General features: G+C 37.3%; 1 pseudogene; it reads right to left on the bottom strand.

The window, feature by feature from the left end:
- LOC128637966 (carotenoid-cleaving dioxygenase, mitochondrial-like) overlaps positions 1-20062 on the bottom strand; it is a 55910-nt pseudogene extending 35848 nt beyond the window's left edge.
- Positions 20063-20992: the final 930 nt, after the last annotated feature.

Below are 20992 nucleotides of genomic sequence, written 5' to 3'. Positions count from 1 at the left end.
GCTATGCTGTAGGTTCATAGCAGTTAGGCCCGATGTGAGTGGCCCCTTTTTGGTGCATGAGGATGGCTCTTATTTGTCACAGTTTCAGTATAGGGCAGTTTTAAGAAAAGTTGTGCTTGAATTGGGATGGGATCCGGCAGTCGTGGCGCCGCATTCGTTCCGGATAGGTTCGGCTACGGATGCGGCCATGGCAGGACAGTCTGAGGCGCAGATAAAGGCATTGGGGAGGTGGTCGTCAGCGCAATACAAAAAGTACATTAGGCCACTTAGTCAGCATTAGTTTGATTTAGAGTTTCTGTGGTTTTTTCGTAAATGTTGTGTTATGGTTGGGTGTTTGGGAAGCCAGGACTTTATGGTTGTCAATGTTTTTCAGGTCAGGTTGCAGCTTGCAGGCGAATATGGGTGGTCGGACATTCATATATCCATTGGGCGGCTATTCGGGCTGCGTCTCAGCCGGGAGGACAGCAGTTTGGACTGCCGTCCGCGAGGGTATCTATTAGATGGTTAGGCAGGAGAGGCATGATGTGGCGGCACTTACCTGAGCAAGTAGCAGAGGCTAGGAGAAGATGGGGCAAGCCGCACGTCATTCTTCTTCATCTTGGAGGCAACGATGTAGGGACTATGCCTATGGGGGATTTGTCGGACATAATGGTGTCTGACATCAAATGGTTGCAGACTCAATTTCAAGGGGTTACGATCATATGGTCTAAGATTGTCTCAAGGAATGTTTGGAGACATATGGCCACCAGGAAAGCGGGTTTCCGGGTGAAGAGGAAGCTGAATAGGGATGTAGGCAGGGTAGTATTAGCAGCAGGTGGTAAGGTGGTGTCTCATGAGAACATCAAAATTGATGATGTGAGTCTGTTCAGGAGGGATCAAGTTCATCTGTCGGATAAGGGTATGGACTTGTTTTTGGAGAACGTCAGGCAGGTCCTGGCTTCCTGTGTGTGTTAGGTGGGGGCAAGAGTACCGTGTCCTCTTTTGGGGTGGCGGAAAGGGGTGTGGCATCAAAGATATTTGAGGACAAGGATAGAGGGAAGGGACAGTGAGCGTGGAGGACCCTAGTCGCCGAGGGGCTAGGGATTGGTCGGCTCGCTGGGCGATCTTCCTTGAGCGAACAAGTAGGCGGAATGAGGGCGTCCTCATTCCCAGGGCGGCCACACCCCTTAGTGGGTTGTTAGGACAGGGTATCTTGCCAGCTAGGAGCAGTTGTTATTGATTCAATTAGTTAATTAGGTTAATAAAGCAACCCCTCCCCCCGTTGGGGGAGGTCGGTTTTTTCTTCCCAAACCCTGAGTGTTGTGTTTTTATTTAGGGGTATGGGGTATTAATTTGTTGGTTCATATTGTATTCTTGTATGGATTCAAGTAAGAAATTTATCCCCTTAGAAAAGTGTAGGACCTAATTAGGGACGAAACAAATTAAGGGGGAATTTATTCTGAAGGAAGGAAAGAGTGGAAAGGGTTAAAGGGGGAGTGTTGTTTTCTGACAGTGTGGGAATGATGGGAGGAGATTCAGAAGTGATAAAAGGAAAGGTAAACAGAAAGTAAATCACTAACCTGTTTTTTGTCTTCCCTCCCAGCCCTCCCTGTGGTTTATGTTATTCCTTTATAGGCGATGAAGCGGATTGATGGCGGTTCGTATTTAAGCTGGCTTAGTTTCCCTTGGCAGGGGGCTGCATAATCATGTGGACCTTGGTAAGCCCATGGGCAGTAATAGTAGTTTGGGGTCTCCCGTCGGAACTAACAGTCTTTTGGCTGGGGGACCGATGTCTATCCAGTTTGGAGACCCCGCAACCCGGTAGGTAGTTGGGAGTTGGCATGGCGTCATGCTTTCTCAGGGCGGAAAGGGGTGTGGCATCAAAGATATTTGAGGACAAGGATAGAGGGAAGGGACAGTGAGCGTGGAGGACCCTAGTCGCCGAGGGGCTAGGGATTGGTCGGCTCGCTGGGCGATCTTCCTTGAGCGAACAAGTAGGCGGAATGAGGGCGTCCTCATTCCCAGGGCGGCCACACCCCTTAGTGGGTTGTTAGGACAGGGTATCTTGCCAGCTAGGAGCAGTTGTTATTGATTCAATTAGTTAATTAGGTTAATAAAGCAACCCCTCCCCCCGTTGGGGGAGGTCGGTTTTTTCTTCCCAAACCCTGAGTGTTGTGTTTTTATTTAGGGGTATGGGGTATTAATTTGTTGGTTCATATTGTATTCTTGTATGGATTCAAGTAAGAAATTTATCCCCTTAACTAGTATAGTGTGTAGTGCATGACTCAGTGTGGTATGTATACATAAACTATTATAGTGTGTAGTGCATGACTCAGTGTGGTATGTATACATAAACTAGTATAGTGTGTAGTGCATGACTCAGTGTGGTATGTATACATAAACTAGTATAGTGTGTAATGCATGACTCAGTGTGGTATGTATACATATACTAGTATAGTGTGTAGTGCATGACTTAGTGTGGTATGTATACATAAACTAGTATAGTGTGTAGTGCATGACTCAGTGTGGTATGTATACATAAACTAGTATAGTGTGTAGTGCATGACTCAGTGTGGTATGTATGCATAAACTAGTATAGTGTGTAGTGCATGACTTAGGGAGGTATGTATACATAAACTAGTATAGTGTGTAGTGCATGACTCAGGGAGGTATGTATACATAAACTAGTATAGTGTGTAGTGCATGACTCAGGGAGGTATGTATACATAAACTAGTATAGTGTGTAGTGCATGACTCAGGGAGGTATGTATACATAAACTAGAATAGTGTGTAGTACATGACTCAGTGTGGTATAAATGCATATACTAGTATAGTGTGTAGTACATGACTCAGTGAGGTATATATGCATATACTAGTATAGTGTGTAGTACATGTCTCAGTGAGGTATATATTATAGTGTGTAGTACATGACTCAGTGAGGCATGTATACATATATTAGTATAGTGTGTACTGCATGACTCAGTGTGGTATGTATACATATACTAGTATAGTGTGTAGTGCATGACTCAGGGAGGTATATATGCATATACTAGTATAGTGTGTAGTACATGTCTCAGTGAGGTATATATTATAGTGTGTAGTACATGACTCAGTGAGGCATGTATACATATATTAGTATAGTGTGTACTGCATGACTCAGTGTGGTATGTATACATATACTAGTATAGTGTGTAGTGCATGACTCAGGGAGGTATATATACATAAACTAGTATAGTGTGTAGTGCATGACTTAGTGTGGTTAGCATGTGCGCATATACAAATATATTGTGTAGTATACAGATCAGTATAGCAAGTACATATGTATGTATCCAGATATAATATGAAATCGGTGAAGTGTAATTTCCCTCTTCCACCTCTAAATGGCCTTTGAACCAATTGGGCTTATTCACTGACACAAAATAAAGATTCATTGTAAGGTGATTCTATAAATAAAAATAAAAACTTTTTCTTCTTTCTGAGAGAAAGTTTAAAATCCTATTAATTGTAAGGTGCTTACCAAAGCTGTGGTAATAAGAGGGTTTTAGTTTTTCTTTAGGAGTTATGGAGCACACCACCTCTACCCCCTGTAAAGAGTCATCAGTCATTGACTGCTGAGGAGGGATTCTAATGATGTTGTAACGTGAGCCTAAAACACAAAAAACAAGGTTTTACTCAAAAGCTTAAGAAATGTAAAGATACCTCGGTGCTACCACCTCACTAAATATGTTTACAAAAGTTAAGGAGAAAAGAGAAGAAAGTTTAAACTACTCTAATAGCTCTTTTAAGATCATGTTTTATAGTAAAAAATATTATTATTATATTAAAAGAATATATCACTTGAAAATGCAACAAAAAATAGCCAAATATACTGAGCTGGTGAATTAGGACTAAAGTGATATCCCTAGTATTCCTGTCCAAAAACAGGATACCCCGGCATCAGTTAGGGGCACCACCAACTGCTCACCAAAGCTCAGTCAAATTACAACACAAAAACCAAAGACAGAAATATAAACCATGGTGTTAAAAGCTTGAAATAGACCTGGTTACAGGCTGAATTCTATTTCTTTTGCTGAAAAGGTCTACAGTGCCCCTGACTAATGCTGACGTCTCCTGCTATTAGCCAGGAATACTGGTAGTACTGTTTATTAACAGCCAGCTGTTTCAGCAATTACTCTTTTTTTATTTTTTTGTTGCATTTTAAAAGTAATTTATAGATAACAAATCATTCGGGTGAGCGATATTGGGTTTTCACGGCCGTTTGCATGCAAGTTTAATTCTGCTCATATTTCATGTTGAAAGTTAATGCGATCGCGTGAGCACAATCGTGATTTACTAGAATGATTACCGCAACCTCAGAGCTGTGATTAACTGCTAATGAGACTTGAAACCCAAACTTTTTCTTTCATGATTCAGAAAGAGAATACAAGTTTAAACAACTTTAAAATTTACTTCTATTATCTAATTTGCTTCATTCTCTTGATATAATGTGCTGAAAAGCATATCTAGATAGGTTCAGTAGCTGCTGATTGGTGGTTGCTCACAGATGCCTTGTGTGATTGGCTCACCCATGTGCATTGGTATTTCTTCAATAAAGGATATCTAAGGAATGAAGCAAATTAGATAATACAAGTAAATTGGAATATTGTTTAAAATTGTATTCTCTATCTGAATCATGAAAGAAACCTTTTTGGGTTTAATGTTCCTTTAAGCTCGGAAAATAAAGGGTCTCACAAAACACTTAAAAAATACATTACACAGTACAGTTACACTCATAATACAACTGTTTGATAAAAATTATTAAAACAAAATATTGCATAAAAAAGTTACGAGAGCTCAAAGATATGAGATCTCAGGTGTTAGAAAAAGAAAGGCAGGCAAAGGGTTTTAACATAGAGATACAAACATATACATGTCTAAATAGGTATATGTATGTGTGTGTATATATGTATACAAATGTATTTATATGTGTACAGTATCTCACAAAAGTGAGTACACCCCTCACATTTTTGTAAATATTTTATTATATCTTTTCATGTGACAACACTGAAAAAAATGACACTTTGCTACAATGTAAAGTAGTGAGTGTACAGCCTGTATTACAGTGTAAATTTGCTGTCCCCTCAAAAAAACTCAACACACAGACATTAATGTCTAAACCGTTGGCAACGAAAGTGAGTACACCCCTAAGTGGAAATGTCCAAATAGGGCCCAATTAGCCATTTCCCTCCCCTCCATGAGTGCTGTTGGCACTGGGGAGCTACAGTTTATTGAGGGAACCATGAATGCCAACATGTACTGTGACATACTGAAGCAGAGCATGATCCCCTGCCTTTGGAGACTGGGCCGCAGGGCAGTATTCCAACATGATAATGACCCCAAGCACACCTCCAAGACGACCATTGCCTTGCTAAATAAGCTGAGGGTAAAGGTGATGGACTGACCAAGCATGTCTCCAGACCTAAACCCTATTTAGCATTTGTGGGGCATCGTCAAACAAAAGGTGGGGGGATGCAAGGTCTCTAACATCCACCAGCTCCGTGATGTTGTCATGGAGGAGTAGAAGAAGACTCCAGTGGCAATCTGTGAAGCTCTTGTGAACTCCATGCCCAAGAGGGTTAAGGCGGTGCTAGAAAATAATGGTGGCCACACAAAATATTGACACTTTGGGCCCAATTTGGACATTTCCACTTAGGGGTGTACTCACTTTTGTTGCCAACGGTTTAGACATTAATGGCTGTGTTTTGAGTTATTTTGAGGGGAAAGCAAATTTACACGGTTATACAGGATGTACACTCACTACTTTACATTGTAGCAAAGTGTCATTTCGTCAGTGTTGTCACATGAAAAGTTATAATAAAATATTTACAAAAATGTGAGGGGTGTACTCACTTTTGTGAGATACTGTATGTCTATATGTGTGTGTGTGTTTAAATGTGTGTACATGTTTATGTATGTATATGTGTAGTCATGTATTTATATATATATATATATATATATATATATATATATATATATATATATATATATATATATATATACACACACACACGTAAACACATACATGTGTAAGAAAATTATTTTTTTAAAAATGCATAAAAAAGTTATAAGGCTCAAAAATAGGAGGTCTCATGTATTAGAAAAAAACGCCTGCAAAGGGCTTTAACATAGAGATTCATATATATACACATTTCTAAATATGTATACAGTATATATGTATATGTCTATATGTGTGTATTTATGTATTTATATGCGTATATATTTAATTACAGACATATATTCACATATCAACACATAAATACATATGTACACACATATAAACATATGTATAAATGCATTGACTCCTTTAACAGCCAAGTAAATGAAAACATGTAAAAGTCATATTTAATAAAGTTTTTAACTATGTAATTACTGTAAATTCTTTGTTCTCAGTTTGTTTGGCTTTGTGAGCTCGCATGATGGTGTGCCTGTGTTAGGGACTCAGGCAATGGAAAGGACCTTGACATGGTGCCTGAGCTTTCCCATTTGGCCAGATGCGGTGACTAACCTTTCCAGTTGTGATTTTATCTTAGCTGTGAGCTAGCTGGTGAGTGCTGGGTGTTTCTATGTGTTGTATTACTTTTTATTTGTAATCTCCCTTGTTTCTTGCACCCATTCCGGACTGGGGTTAACTGCCTGTGGCTCTGGTGACATCACAGCTTTTTTGGAGTGCTATTTAGCACCCAGGGCTGGATGTTACTGGGTCACAGGATGTGTACCTGATCCGGTCTTGGAGTGCAGTTCCCTTCCATGTTTTGTATTTTCTATGGGTGATTACAGCCACCTGTGCACCCCTTCTTTGTTCTCAGTTTGTTTAGCTTTGTGAGCTCGCATGATGGTGTGCCTGTGTTAGGGACTCAGGCAATGGAAAGGACCTTGACGTGGTGCCTGAGCTTTCCCATTTGGCCAGATGCGGTGACTAACCTTTCCAGTTGTTATTTTATCTTAGCTGTGAGCTAGCTGGTGAGTGCTGGGTGTTTCTATGTGTTGTATATGTATAAATATATATTTTTCTAAAATACCATCAGATATATGTAGCAATATGTATTTATGAATAAAAAGTGAAGAACATTGTAATGTGAAATATTAATATTTTCATGTCCAGTTAGAACACTTGAGAAAATGTGATCTGGTTTGCGAGGAAGTAGAGTTTTCTTGCTCCATTGACTTCTAAGGGGGACTACGTTAACGTGGTCGCGATATTCGAAGTTCAGCTTTTTGCCCGAGTGAAAACTTTTTCTTTTACCTTGTAATTAGAGCGATACCCAACGCACACAAAAAGCTTACTTCTAGTGGCATTAACACTTCAATGGGAGTGATAAATAGCCCTCCACTTGTAATCTAGCCCAATATTAGAGTTTTCTAAATATCTGCCTATTATTGGCAATCCTGATTTTCCAGAAGGTTGTCTTCAGATCCTGGCTTAATAATTGCCTTAACCATATATATATTTCAAGAATTTGATTAGATTAAAGGGACAGTTTACTTGATTTTTTATTGTTTAAAAAGATAGATACAGTAGCTCCTAATAAAAGAGGGGGCAGTTTGCAGGGGCTTAGATACAAGTAATTAAAGAGGTAAATATTACATTAAAGGGACAGTAAAGTCATAATTAGACATTCATGATTCAGACAATACAATTTTAAACAACATACCAATTTACTTCTATTATTTAATTTGCTTCCTTCTCTTGTTATCCTTTCCTGAAAGGCTCTTATCTAGGTAAGCTCAGGAGCAGCAAAGAACCTAGGTTCTAGCTGCTGATTGGTGGCTGCATAAATATACCATTTGTCATTGGCTCACCCATGTGTTTAGTTAGAAACCAGTAGTGCATTGCTGCTCCTTCAACAAATGATACCAAGAGAATGAAACTAATTTGATAATAGAAGTAAGTTGTGTAAAATTGTATGTTCTACCTAAATTATGAAAGAAAAAATTTGGGTTGCATGTCCCTTTAATATGACAGTGTTGGTTCTGCAAAACTGGTAAATGGGTAATAAAAGGATTATTTATCTTTTTAAACAATTCCATTTTTCAAGTAGACTGTCCCTTTAAAGCAACATATAATTGCTCTGTTAAGAAGTTTTTTTCTCCATCAAGTGTATTTGCGACTATAAAATCTAGTAAGAGAAAAGTGGAGAAAGCAACTTTAGCCAAAGCTTGGAGGGAAGTGAATATTTGTCTTATTTTCCTTTCTTATTTGACCCCCCATTAAAGACGAGATTACAAGACCGCTGCTTCTTGACTGTGGTTTCCGGTGAGCCTGAAGGCTCGCGCGGAAGCAGAGCGAGATGGCCCCATTCGGAACATCATAAATCGGCCCCTTAGAGTTGATATATATATGCGAAGGTATATATATATATATATATATATATATATATATTTATATTTATAGGTGAAGGTATATATATATATATATTTATAGGTGAAGGTATATATATATATATATATATATATATATATATATGCGAAGGTATATACTGATATGCATATATATATATATTTATATTTATAGGTGAAGGTATATATTTATATTTATAGGTGAAGGTATATATATATATATATATATATATATATGCGAAGGTATATACTGATATGCATATATATATATATATATATATATATATATATATATATATATATTACATTTAAATTAAAAAAATTACGTTTCAGTTATTTGAGTGGACAGTGTATACATGTGTATATATGTGTTTATATGTGTATATACATACATACATACATACACATAGAAACATTAATACACGTGCATTCCATAAGCCGGTCAGATAGCTCAGCAGGCTAAGGCACTATGGCTGTGCTCTGTAGCAACCCAAGGCTTGCAGGTTTGATCACTGGTGAAGTCCACTCAACCTTTCATCCTTCCGTGGTTGATAAAATGAGCAGCGCCTTGAAACCCTAACGGGAGATTAGCTGCGCTTTACAAGTACCCCATACATACAAATATAAACATAAGTACAGTATATATACATATTTAGACATGTTTATTTATGTATACATCCAATATAGCCCGTTCCATTCACATAATAATCATATACCTTTATAATTATTTTTTTAATATCTACATGACTATATGTATTAGATAGTGTATATATGAGTATAAAAGTTTATTTCATATGTTGCCCTAACTCGTTATGCAAGGACTTTAGTCGCTCTAACCCGATTAGCACACATTTAGTTTGCGCTTATGTGGTCACCTTTACTTTCAACTTGTAATACATGTGCAAGTTAGCATGGGTGCGATACTTCAATATTGCATGTGCACTAATCTTACCACGCTACTTGTAATCAATGGTAATGAGGGAAAAGTTGATTACAGTTTGAATATTGAAAGAAAAGAGAGAAAGAAAGAAAAAAAGAAAGAAGTTAGTTAATATTCTAGTGTTATTTGATTCCTGAATATTATTCAGTATAAAATAAGAGTAAGATTTTAATATTGTACCTTTTCTTTTTTACTTATTCTTATGTATGTAAAGATGTATGCATTTTACTATTCTGATCTAATGATTTAACCTCATCAAATAAAAAGTTTGAAAGAAAAATATTTTTTGTTCAAGAAAGAAATTTCCAACCCTGAATGAACTAGGGGTATTTACACTCACAAGGGCCTATTTAACAAAGGTCTTGCGGACCTGATCCGACAGTGCGGATCAGGTCCGCAAGACATTGCTGAATGCGGACAGCAATACGCTCTCCGTATTCAGCTTTGCACCAGCAGCTCACAAGAGCTGCTGGTGAAACGCCGCCCCCTGCAGACTCGTGGCCAATGGGCCGCCAGCAGGGGGTGTCAATCAACCTGAACGTACTCGATCGGGTTGAATTCCGACGATTCCTGTCAGCCTCATCAGAGCAGACAGACAGGGAGCAGTGGTCTTTGTGTTTTTGTTTTTTATTCAGGATTTTGTAAAATGTAATAAGTTACCTTTGTGAATTTGCAAAATGCATCTGCCCTATGTCCCTACAAACTACCACATTTAAATGACTTACCGTGTGGTCCATAGGAATTTCCCATGTTGTACACTGTCCCATCAGGGTCATAATGAGGATGTGCAGTTGCACCATTTACAGCAATATACTTACTCCAATCAACCTGCAAAGAATTACAGTGTTGTGTTATATGTCTGAGCTCAAAAAACTTTACACAGGGACAGTGTAACAAGGAAAAGTGTGAAATGTAATTAAAGGGGCAGTCAACACAAAAATGGTTTTAGTTTAAAAAGATAGATAACGCCTTTACTACCCATTCCCCAGATTTGCACAACCAACATGTTTTTAAGTCACTAAAGACAGCCCATGATCACATGCTTTTTTATATGCTTTTCACAACAGGGGAGTGCTAGTTCATGTGAGCCATATAGATAACATTGTGCTCATGCCCGTGGATTGTGCACAACCCAGCACTAATTGGCTAAAATGCAAGTCTGTCAATAATAAATAAGAAGTCATGTGATCAGGGGTCTGTCAGAAGATACAAAATAATCACAGAGGTAAAAAGTATATATTAATATAACCAAGTTTTCTGTGCAAAACTGGGGAAAGAGTAATAAAGGGATTATCTATCGCTTTAAACAATACAAAATTTAGTTGACTGTCCCTTTAAAGGTTTAGAACTCACCTTTTCTTTTGTTTATAGCATTTCTGGATCTATTTTGTACATAAAATTTGTTTCTGTGCTGACATAATAATCCTTTTTGTATTGCATAAAATTGATATTCCCATTGTCAGTTCCAACTGGAAGAGATGCATAAACATGAGATTTGTTTCACAGACAAATTAATAAAGAACAAAGGTTACAACAATTTTCTGAACATACCTGGTAATTCGAAGGTAGAGATAAAGCGCTGAAACATGCTTTTGCAAGGATCCGGCATAGTCAATGTTCCAAACTCAGAGGCCACAATTCTGTTTTCACTCTGGTTTTTTTTATAGGAGTCACTTTCAAGAAATTTGCTCATGTAGGTCACGGTACCATTCTGAATGGTAAATTTGTGCATCAATGCCATGCCATCAAACCAGTGGTTATATCTAGAGTAGGATATAATTACATTAATTTGAAATATGTAACACAACTGCAAACTGGAATTACAGTAGACTATTAAAGTCACATATAATTGTTGGCATTCTTCTTATTATTATTATTAGTAGTATTAGAAGTAGGGGCCGAATTATCAAGCTCCGAATGCCCCTGTTTCCGCGCGACTCCATTACTTGTCTGCCTGCTCTGAGGCTGCAGACATCAATCTGCCCGATCCTATACGATCAGGCTGATTGACACCCCCTGCTAGCGGCGTATGCTGTCGGCATTTATCAATGTGCGGCGAACATGATACGCTTCATCGTATCATGTCCACTCGCACTTTCATAAATCGGCCCCTAAAGATGAAATTATTACCATCTTTTCCCATTCTTTCTAATTTCATTCTACTAAAAAGAAGCTTTTAAAAGGGTATAATTATACTTAAAGAAAAAGTCAATGCTAGCGTTTTTGATTTTTTAGGATTAAATTATATTTGTTTGTAATAAAAAATAAATTAGATTGATGTTATATAGGCTCCCTACAACCAATGTACATCCATGACTCCTTTTCACAGTGTGAAAATCCATACTATGATCTCTGAAGAAGAAACTCAAAACTAGACCTGAACACGGCAAAAAATTTGGTTCGTCAAAAATATTAGGTTTGAAATTTTCGGCCGATTCAGGTCGTCAGAATTTCATTAGTCAGTTTGTTCAGTTAGGCCAAATATTCAACTAAGAATTTCATTTGAAACAAAACTTGTTCAATTGCATTAGCGTGTATGGGAAGTATTTAAGAAAACAAAATGACTCTGATAGGAAATGCCAACATTTGAAAGATTCAGTGCTAACTGGGACATGAGAACATACAGGAAAAAAGAGAATTCAAACAATACATTGAAATAGAAAGCATTTAATAATTACAACAATATAGAGAAACCCTGAATGAGAAACATTGAAGAAAGGGTTTTGTGACCCCCAGGGAGGCCAAGTAGAAGGGTCATCTTGAGGCTAATGGGTTGGGCTTCAGGAGGCTAAGTAGAGCGGAAGTGAAGAGCAGTTGCAGGACCAGAACGTGCGAGGTGAAGCTCCCGCCCTCCCTCCCCTTTTTTCTATGTGGCAGCTTGGGGTGGCGGGGGTGCTTGCCTATTTTGGTGGCTTTAATCAGAGTGGGATTGTTGGTACCTCCTGTTTGATTGGCAGGTGAGAATTTTGGACAAGGGGGCATGCCCTTCTCAGTGGTAAGGAGGGGCATGTTTTGTGGCTAGGCAAGCACCCTAGGGTTTTAGGAAATGTTTAACTGTTTTCTTTGGTAATGTTGTGGCTATATTCATTGTGTTCAATAAAGCAAGCTGCGGCCTTTATAACTCATGTTCTTGTGTCATGTATTTATTTAAGCAGAACATAGTGCCTAGTATGGTGGTCACTATTATTACTAGTACTACCTTTTCCTACTACCATATTGTCTCATTTCCAACTCACTCCTTTTTCAAATCCCTCATGCTAAAGTACCCCCATACCTCACTTTCTCCCACACCTGCTCCAAATCAAGTCTGTAGTTAGTTATCCTTGGAGACTTAATTAAGAGAAGGGCAGGACCAGGAGAGGTGGCAATAACAGGTAGCAGAGTTGCTGAACTAGGAAGACTTTAGATTACAGTATATATACCTCAAAAATAAAACTCCAAGGGAGGAGGACAAATGTGTCCCTTGGACACAGCGACCAGCAGTTCCCTGGGGTTTTGGCATTGACTGATGATGACCACCACTGAGCAGGAAGGGCAGAAGCAGGAGTGGCAGCAGCAATAAGCACAAAGCTCAAAAATACACCTCCAAGAGAGGAGGACAAACACATGCCTGGATCCCCTTGGACACATTGCCCCAACAGTTTGCTATGATTTTTTACTTTAACTGATGATGACCACCATAGATTATGAAGGGCAGGAGCAGGAGAGACAGCAGCATGCAGCAGAGTTACTGAACTAGGTAGGTTTCGGACCTCAGTCCTTAGTCATGTATATGTACATGACTAAGGACTGAGGTCCGAAACGTATGTTTGTTTTAGGTCAATAAATCCTTTTTAAGCAACGGCACTGCTGCAATTTTGACTGTTTTGACTATTGTTTTGGGTTTTGGTATACACCCTAGCAGCTTGCACGTATCTGCTCCACCAGGACTGCCACTAACTGACCAATCATGGTCCACTAATCTCTGCATGATGAACTCCAGATGCCAATGTATTAAACAGAAGCAATAGCATGGATAGCCCTCTGCTGCTCCAACGTTCAAGCATATCCAAGGTTAAGTTCCACCTAGTCTTGCTTAAGACAGTGCTGGGGAAGTCCTGTCTTCCCTTGTTTCTGCCTAAGGCGCTTACTGGCTATAACACTTTTGGTGGAAACTGTCCATAGGAAGTTTTCTAAGTGGGGTAAACAATAATATGTAGCACTAACATATATACATACACTGAGGCAGAACTGCCATTGGTGCACAGGTGCAGTGGCACCAGAGCCCAAGTGCTGGAGGGGGCCAATAGCAGCCAGGCTATACATAGGCATGTGCAGAATGTGCACAATCCTAAAGCAGGGGGGGGGGTTTATTAGTGCAGGTTGCATCTTATCTTTCTATCTATCCTCAATATCATTATACAGAGCAGCATATATGTTATTACTATTGGTTACTACTGTGTTACCTTTGGGGGCCTAAACAAAATTTGCACTAGGGCCCTCTGTTCGGTAGGTCTGCTGCTGTGCAAACACTAATTACAAGAAAAACAAACTCAGCTGCCGATCACATGGCATATGCATAGGTCACGTGACTGTTGCATCCTTGCTAACCTCATTACCTGGAGACACATCCCCATAGTAACAATTGTAAGCAAAATAGTCGCCTTTACAATGATAACACTAAGCACAGAGCATCAGACATCCCAACCTGCAAAAACTCATTTCAGGGAGGTGGGTTCAACCGCTACTGCGCCGCCACCCCCCCCCAGTTATATATTGGACACCTTGAAACCCTAAATAAGATAGAGACTTATCATTAAAGTAGCTTCCCACTAAAGTCACATTAAAAAAGTAGCTTTATTGCTAAACCACATACAACAAACCTATTTTCCAGTGATTGTACGCTTGTTGAATACTTAAATATTTTAGCATTTATTAACATCAGTGGGAGATTTTTGGTTACTGATGCATGCTTTGAGGGTTCTATAACGTCCCAGCAACTAAAGGCATTCCTTAAGGAAACACTTTTCCGGATTTGGGCCACATTGGATCATGGTACTTGGAGTTTCAGGGAGATTGCACTCCATTTGCTGGCATCAGGGAGCCGCTATTACAATCAGGGAGACTCCCTGAACTTCAGGGAGAGTTGGGATGTCTGGAGCATATACATTACTGCGTTAACATCAAGAACTTAAATACTCAGATATTTAACCAGTGATAAAAGTGAATGTCACACTTTATATACTGTGTGTGTGTATATATATATATATATATATATATATATATATATATATATATATATACACATATACATGGGCATCTGCAGTGGGATTAAAGTGTATAATCATTCAAGCCTCTTAACCACACATGTAGAAGTGTATTGCAACCGAATAAGTAATTTAAAGGGACTCCACAGCAAGTTCACTATATCACTTTTAGTGAACACAAGTGTACAACTATTCACCAATCACCAGCAACAACATATCGATCAAACATACTTAAGTTGTCATTCCTGGTGTATTTTGAAAATATAGAGAATAGCTACTAGCCCTCATACCATATATTTAATACATTTATAGATATTATCTACCCACTACACCAACCACAATACGATCAACAAGTAATAGTATCTCGGCTCCTATGAGTGTTTTTAAATGTGTGTTTTTCCAATTTTAATTAAGCCTTCAATAAAAGTTAATTTTTAATGTAATTTAGTTTACTCTGCAAGTTTTGTCTTTGTTCTTTGCACATCCTTGCACGATTCTCTCTGTTACCACAATTTTTGTAATCAAGTAATCCCCAGAGTGCTATTAATGTAGTCTATCTCAGATAGGGTAACCAAACCTACCTGTCAGTTTTTTGTTTAAACTGGTATTCAAATTAAACTTTGGGGCTTGGTTAGGAGTCTGAAAATCAGAGCAATGTTATTTAAAAATAAGCAAAATTATACATTTTTAAAAAAAACAAACTTTATGGGCTTTATAAATAGATCATCTACAACACATTTATGCAAAGAAAAAATTAGTCTATAATGGCCCGTTAAGGGGCGTATACTGCATTTTCGTATGAGAAGGAGATATATACATTACAAAAGTGCACAATGGCAATCGTAATTTAAATATCTTACAAAATAAATAATTGAACCATTCACACAAAAATACTCAAGAAAAAAATGGTATTGTTAAAAACTTAACAAAATTGTTCTCCAAAAATCCTATTTGAAAAAAAATGCAAATTGTGTATGTAAATCACACAGTAATGAATCATATTAACTATGCACAGCATAAATCGTAATTTAAGTACACTGGATGTGCGAAAAAAAGCAAAAAACTTGTACTTGAAGATGCAAAGTACAAAGCATAATTGTTGTTTTTTCCTAAAATAGGCTGAACATGGGCGTTAATATAATGGAATACCTTAAAGTGAATGTCAATTTAGATGAATAGGTCCTCGGTTTTTAATAATCCTATTAAAACAAGGGCACTTTAATTCATCAAAATTTACATTTCACGCTGCAGCGCTTCCTCTGCCCGTCGCAAACCCTCTTCGCAGGTCCAAAGTGACGAACCTGGCTTCCTCCAATCATGGCGTTGCCTCAGGCCAAGATTCCCCTGGGGGAAGCCGTGATTGGAGGAAGCCGGATTCGTCATTTCTGACGTATGAAGAGGCTTCTGACGCCCGGGGGAATGTGGAGCGGCTGTGAAGATTAAAAGGTAAGTATTTGAAGAAAACTAGTGAAATGTACATTTTGATGAATTAAAGTGCCCTTGTTTTTAATAGGATTATTAAAAACCGGGCACCGGCTCATCTAAATTGACATTCACGTTAAGCTCCTACAGGGCTGTCTTTGTTTGTAAATGTGTTTCTTTTAAAAGTGTGTAAATCCTGTGGGTGTGTAACAATGTGATACTGTTAGAGTGTGTTTTAGACTGTGAGAGTGTGTGTGTGACAGTGATAGACTGTAAGAGTATGTGTGTGTGACAGTGAGAGACTGTGAGAGAGTGTGTGTGTGACAGTGTGAGAGCGTGAAAGAGTGTGTGTGACTGTGAGAGAGTGTGTGTGACAGTGTGAAACTGTGAGAGAGTGTGTGAGACTGTAAGAGTGTGTGTGACAGTATGAGACTGTGAGTGTGTGTGTGTGTGTGACAGTGTGAGACTGGAATCGAGTGTGTATGACAGTGTGAGACTGTGAGAGAGTGTGTGAGAGAGTGTGAGACTGTGTGAGAGTGTTTGAGGGAGTAGGAGCCTGCCTGATCAAGAGCAGAGAACTACTGCTGGTCTGAAATGTCCACACACACAGGCACACACATATATGTTATACATATAAAGTGAGTACATTAGTTTCTATATGGCACACATGAACTAGTATTGTCTGGCTCTAGTACACGGGAGTTAGCACAATGTTATCTATGACACATGAACTAGTATTGTCTAGCTGTGAAAAGCTAATAAAATGCACTGAGATAAGAGGCAGCATGCAGGCGCTTAGAAACAGGCAGACAGATTTAGAGGTTATAAAGTATATTACACAATGTTGGTTGTGCAAAACTAGGAAATGGATAGTAAAGGTGTTATCTATCTTTTTTAAAAAAATTAAGTTTTGGAGTAGACTGTCCCTTTAATTGTGAAATTTTCCAGAAATTATTTTCAAATTTAAAGTAAGTGCTATTACATTGTCTCTTATTGTGTATTTGTCAGTTATTCTATACTACTGTATTTAGTGGTTCTTTATCTGTCTACTGCAATTAACTTTAACCTCTGTTCAACATAAACCCTAGCCACAGCTGACTCTGTATGATTCCCAAATGCTGCCTATTTTACCCCATCTCTATTATTCAGGACCACTAAATACAGCAGAATTACATCATTTACAGGTGCATAATGTAAAATTCACAAAAGCAGTAGATTGGTTTTTCTGGCAAACATATTTTTTTCTCCCATTTGCCAGACTCCTGTATCATATGACAGACATCAACCAATCACAGGCTACTATACATATATACTCTGTGAGCTTGTGCACATGCTCATTAGGAGCTGATGCCTCAAAAAGTGTAAATATAAAAATACTGCACAATTTGATAATAGAAGTCAATTGGGAAAAATCTCTAAATTGTGTGCTCTTTCTGAATCATGAAAGTTTAATTTTGACTTGAGTGTCCTTTTAACAACAATAGTAGTCAATACAATAAGCTAACTTCACACCTTACTACATAAACAAACATTTAATGTTATATCAACTAACCCAGTGATCAGTCTGAACAGATTAAAGGGACACTGAACCCAAATTTTTTTCTTTTGTGATTCAGATAGAGCATGAAATTTTAAGCAACTTTCTAATTTACTCCTATTATCAAAAGTTCTTTATTCTCTTGGTATCTTTATTTGAAATGCAAGAATATAAGTTTAGATGCCGGACCATTTTTGGTGAACAACCTAGGTTGTCCTTGCTGATTGGTGGATACATTCATCCACCAATCAAAAACTGCTGTCCAGAGTCTGAAACAAGAAAAAAGCTTAGATGCCTTCTTTTTTATATAAAGATAGCAAGAGAACGAAGAATCATTGATAATAGGAATAAATTAGAAAGTTTCTTAAAATTACATGTGCTATCTGAATCATGAAAGAAACATTTTGGGTTCAGTGTACCTTTAAAGGAATATTGTACACTAGATTTTTCTTTGCATAAATGTTTTGTAGATGATCCATTTATTTAGTGCATCTGGTAGTATTTTTATAACAATCTATAGTTTTGCTTATTTTTTAAGAATATTGTGCTGATTTTCAGACTCCTAACCAGATGTATAAGCGCGTTTACAGACTACTGCTGGCTCCTGTTTGTTATCTGTCTTTTCATTTGCAGGGAGGGGCAAGGGTGGGGTGTCTGCTCTTTTTGTTTACGAGCCCTTTCAGTAGGTGTGTCCCTGACTACCTCATCAAAAGTGCTAAACTGGGAACTTCTAAGTAAGTTTTTAAAAGGTTTTATAATGGATTTTTATATTACTTTCTGTGCTTCTTTATAGTAGTGTCTCTTACATGCAGTTATATGAAAATTGGTGTACACTGTCCCTTTACATTTTCTTAGTGATATCGCATGTAAAGGATAAAACAATTTATTACTCACTTGTCATCACCAAATTCAAATTTGCCAGGTCCATTACGCAGCAGGCTGCCAGATATCCAGTCGGGGACTGTTCCAGTAACCTGGGTTAGAGTAAGTTGTGCAGTTTCCTGTACACTTTGGACTAGGGGAGCAATGCTTTCTAGATTTGTCCTGGAGTAAAAGTAAACTTGTTTTTTCTCTTCTGGAAAAAGGTTCTTCACAACTGAAGACAAAAAAAAAAAATAGTATTAGAGAGTAAAACAGGAGAAAATTTGCTGCCTTTATATAAAACGCAGTAATTACGTAACTTGTGCTAGGAAATGTTCAGCAATCATAACTTGTATTAAAAATTCTCATAAAATCAAACCATAACAGTTAAATAATTAATTTACATGTTTATTTCAGGAAAATGAATGTATTTAAATGGATACTGAACCCAATTTTTTTTGTCATGATTCAGATACAGCAGCAGTTTTAAGCAACTTTCTAATTTACTCCTATTGTAATTTTTTCTTCGTTCTCTTGGTATCTTTATTTGAAAAAGCAGGAATGTAAGCATAGGAGCGAGACCATTTTTGGTTCAGCACCTGGCTACATTTTGCCACCATTCAGCAAGCACTACCCAGGTTCTGAACCAAAGATGGGCCGGCTCGTAAATTTACATTCCTGCTTTTTCAAATGAAGATACCAAGAGAACAAAGAAAAATTGAGAATAGGAGTAAATTATTAAATTGCTTAAAATTGATGCTCTATCTGAATCATGAAAGAAAAATAATTGAGTTTAGAGTCGCTTTAACCATATGAGACAGCTGGACAATAAGTTCACTATATTTGTAAAATATTTGCTGTACATTTTTTTACAATGCTTATTTTTTTAAATGTATATACTTATCTTATTGGATCAGCCTAGTGTTTATTTGTTGTAATTTATTTATGTGTGGGGCATTATTTACTGAATAATTGAATCTACTAAACTGTGAATATGCAGTTAAAGGGACATAAAACCCACATTTTTTTCTTTCATGATTTAGATAGAACATAACATTTCTTCTATTGTTAAATTGTCTTTGTTTTCTTGTTATCCTTTGTTGAAAAGCAGAAATGTACGTTCAGGAGTGTGGATGCATTAGATGGTAGCACTATTTCCTGTTATGTAGGGCTTCAGGCATGTGCACGTTACCTACCTAGGTATCTCTTCAACAAAGAAGAACATGAGAATGAAATAAATTTGATAATAGAAGTAAATTGGAAACTTTTAAAAAATTGTATTCTCTATCTGAATCATGACAGAAAACTGTTGGGTTTAATGTCCCCTTAAATGATGAAACATTATAATATGTGTAATAAATGCCCTTAATGCACAGTTATATAAAAAAAAAACCAAATAAATAGCTACTGCTGTAAGTGTTATTTAGGATTGATATGTTGCTCATCCTTGGCTGCTGGTGGTATATCATATTGCTTTATGATATATCACATTCATTTCTACAAATAAATCATCTGAGATCCATACTCAATACAGAGCACTGATGCTAGTAGCACTATCAATACAAAAGGAAGACATATTTATTGGCCCTTGAGATGCTGTATTATGCACCTGTTACAGTTAATGACATATGTGACAACCAAAGATTAAAATAAACTTTACTTGCCTGGTAACTGACGAATAATGGCTAATACCAAATCCATTGCTAGTGCTCAAAGGGCCGTAGCTGAGTAATATGGTATAAATTGTAAGCTTTGGTGTAGCAGCTACCCTGGAAAGAGATTGAATAAAATTATTGTATAAGAGCAAAATGACAAATCTTCAAGAGAGCTCTCTGGGTTTGAATAGAGTACACATCAGAATAAAAATCCTGCATCTGTGATCTCAGGTGCAAGCATTTAAATATACTGGTCTCACTAAGGAACACAAAAAGCAGGGGGAAAATAATCTAATCACTATGCAAACTACAAATCAAAGACCCCCCAGTGATATTGTCTGCTTCAAACCTTTAATGTGAAATGCTAATGTAATAACTCTTTGTGAGGTTTCACATTATTGTGTGAGGATAACATACATAAATACCAGAAAGCATATGTGCAATAATAAAATGCAATATATATATATATATATATATATATATATATCTATATATATATATATATATATATATATATATATATATATATATATATATATATAATGTGTGTGTGTCTCTGTGTGTGTGTTGATATGTGTCTCTGTGTGTGTGTGTATATATATATATATATATATATACACACATATACAAACACACACACATACAGACACAAACACACACAGACACAAACATATATATATATGTTTGTGTCTGTGTCTGTATATGTGTGTGTATGTGTGTGTGTGTTTATATCTGTGTGTGTGTGTGTTTGTATATGAGTGTGTTTGTATATGAGTGTGTTTGTATATGAGTGTGTTTGTATCTGTGTGTTTATATGTGTGTCTCTGTGTATGTGTGTGTTTGTATCTGTGTATGTGTGTTTGTGTCTGTCTATGTGTATCTCTATATTTATGTGTGTGTCTCTGTGTGTGTATGTATCTGTGTGTCTATGTGTGTATATATACATACATATACATATATATATATATATATATAT

The sequence above is a fragment of the Bombina bombina genome, chromosome 8 (assembly GCF_027579735.1).
Source record: "Bombina bombina isolate aBomBom1 chromosome 8, aBomBom1.pri, whole genome shotgun sequence".
NCBI lineage: Eukaryota > Metazoa > Chordata > Amphibia > Anura > Bombinatoridae > Bombina > Bombina bombina.
Note: the sequence above shows the minus strand (reverse complement) of the source record. Positions and strands in the feature narration are given on the sequence as shown.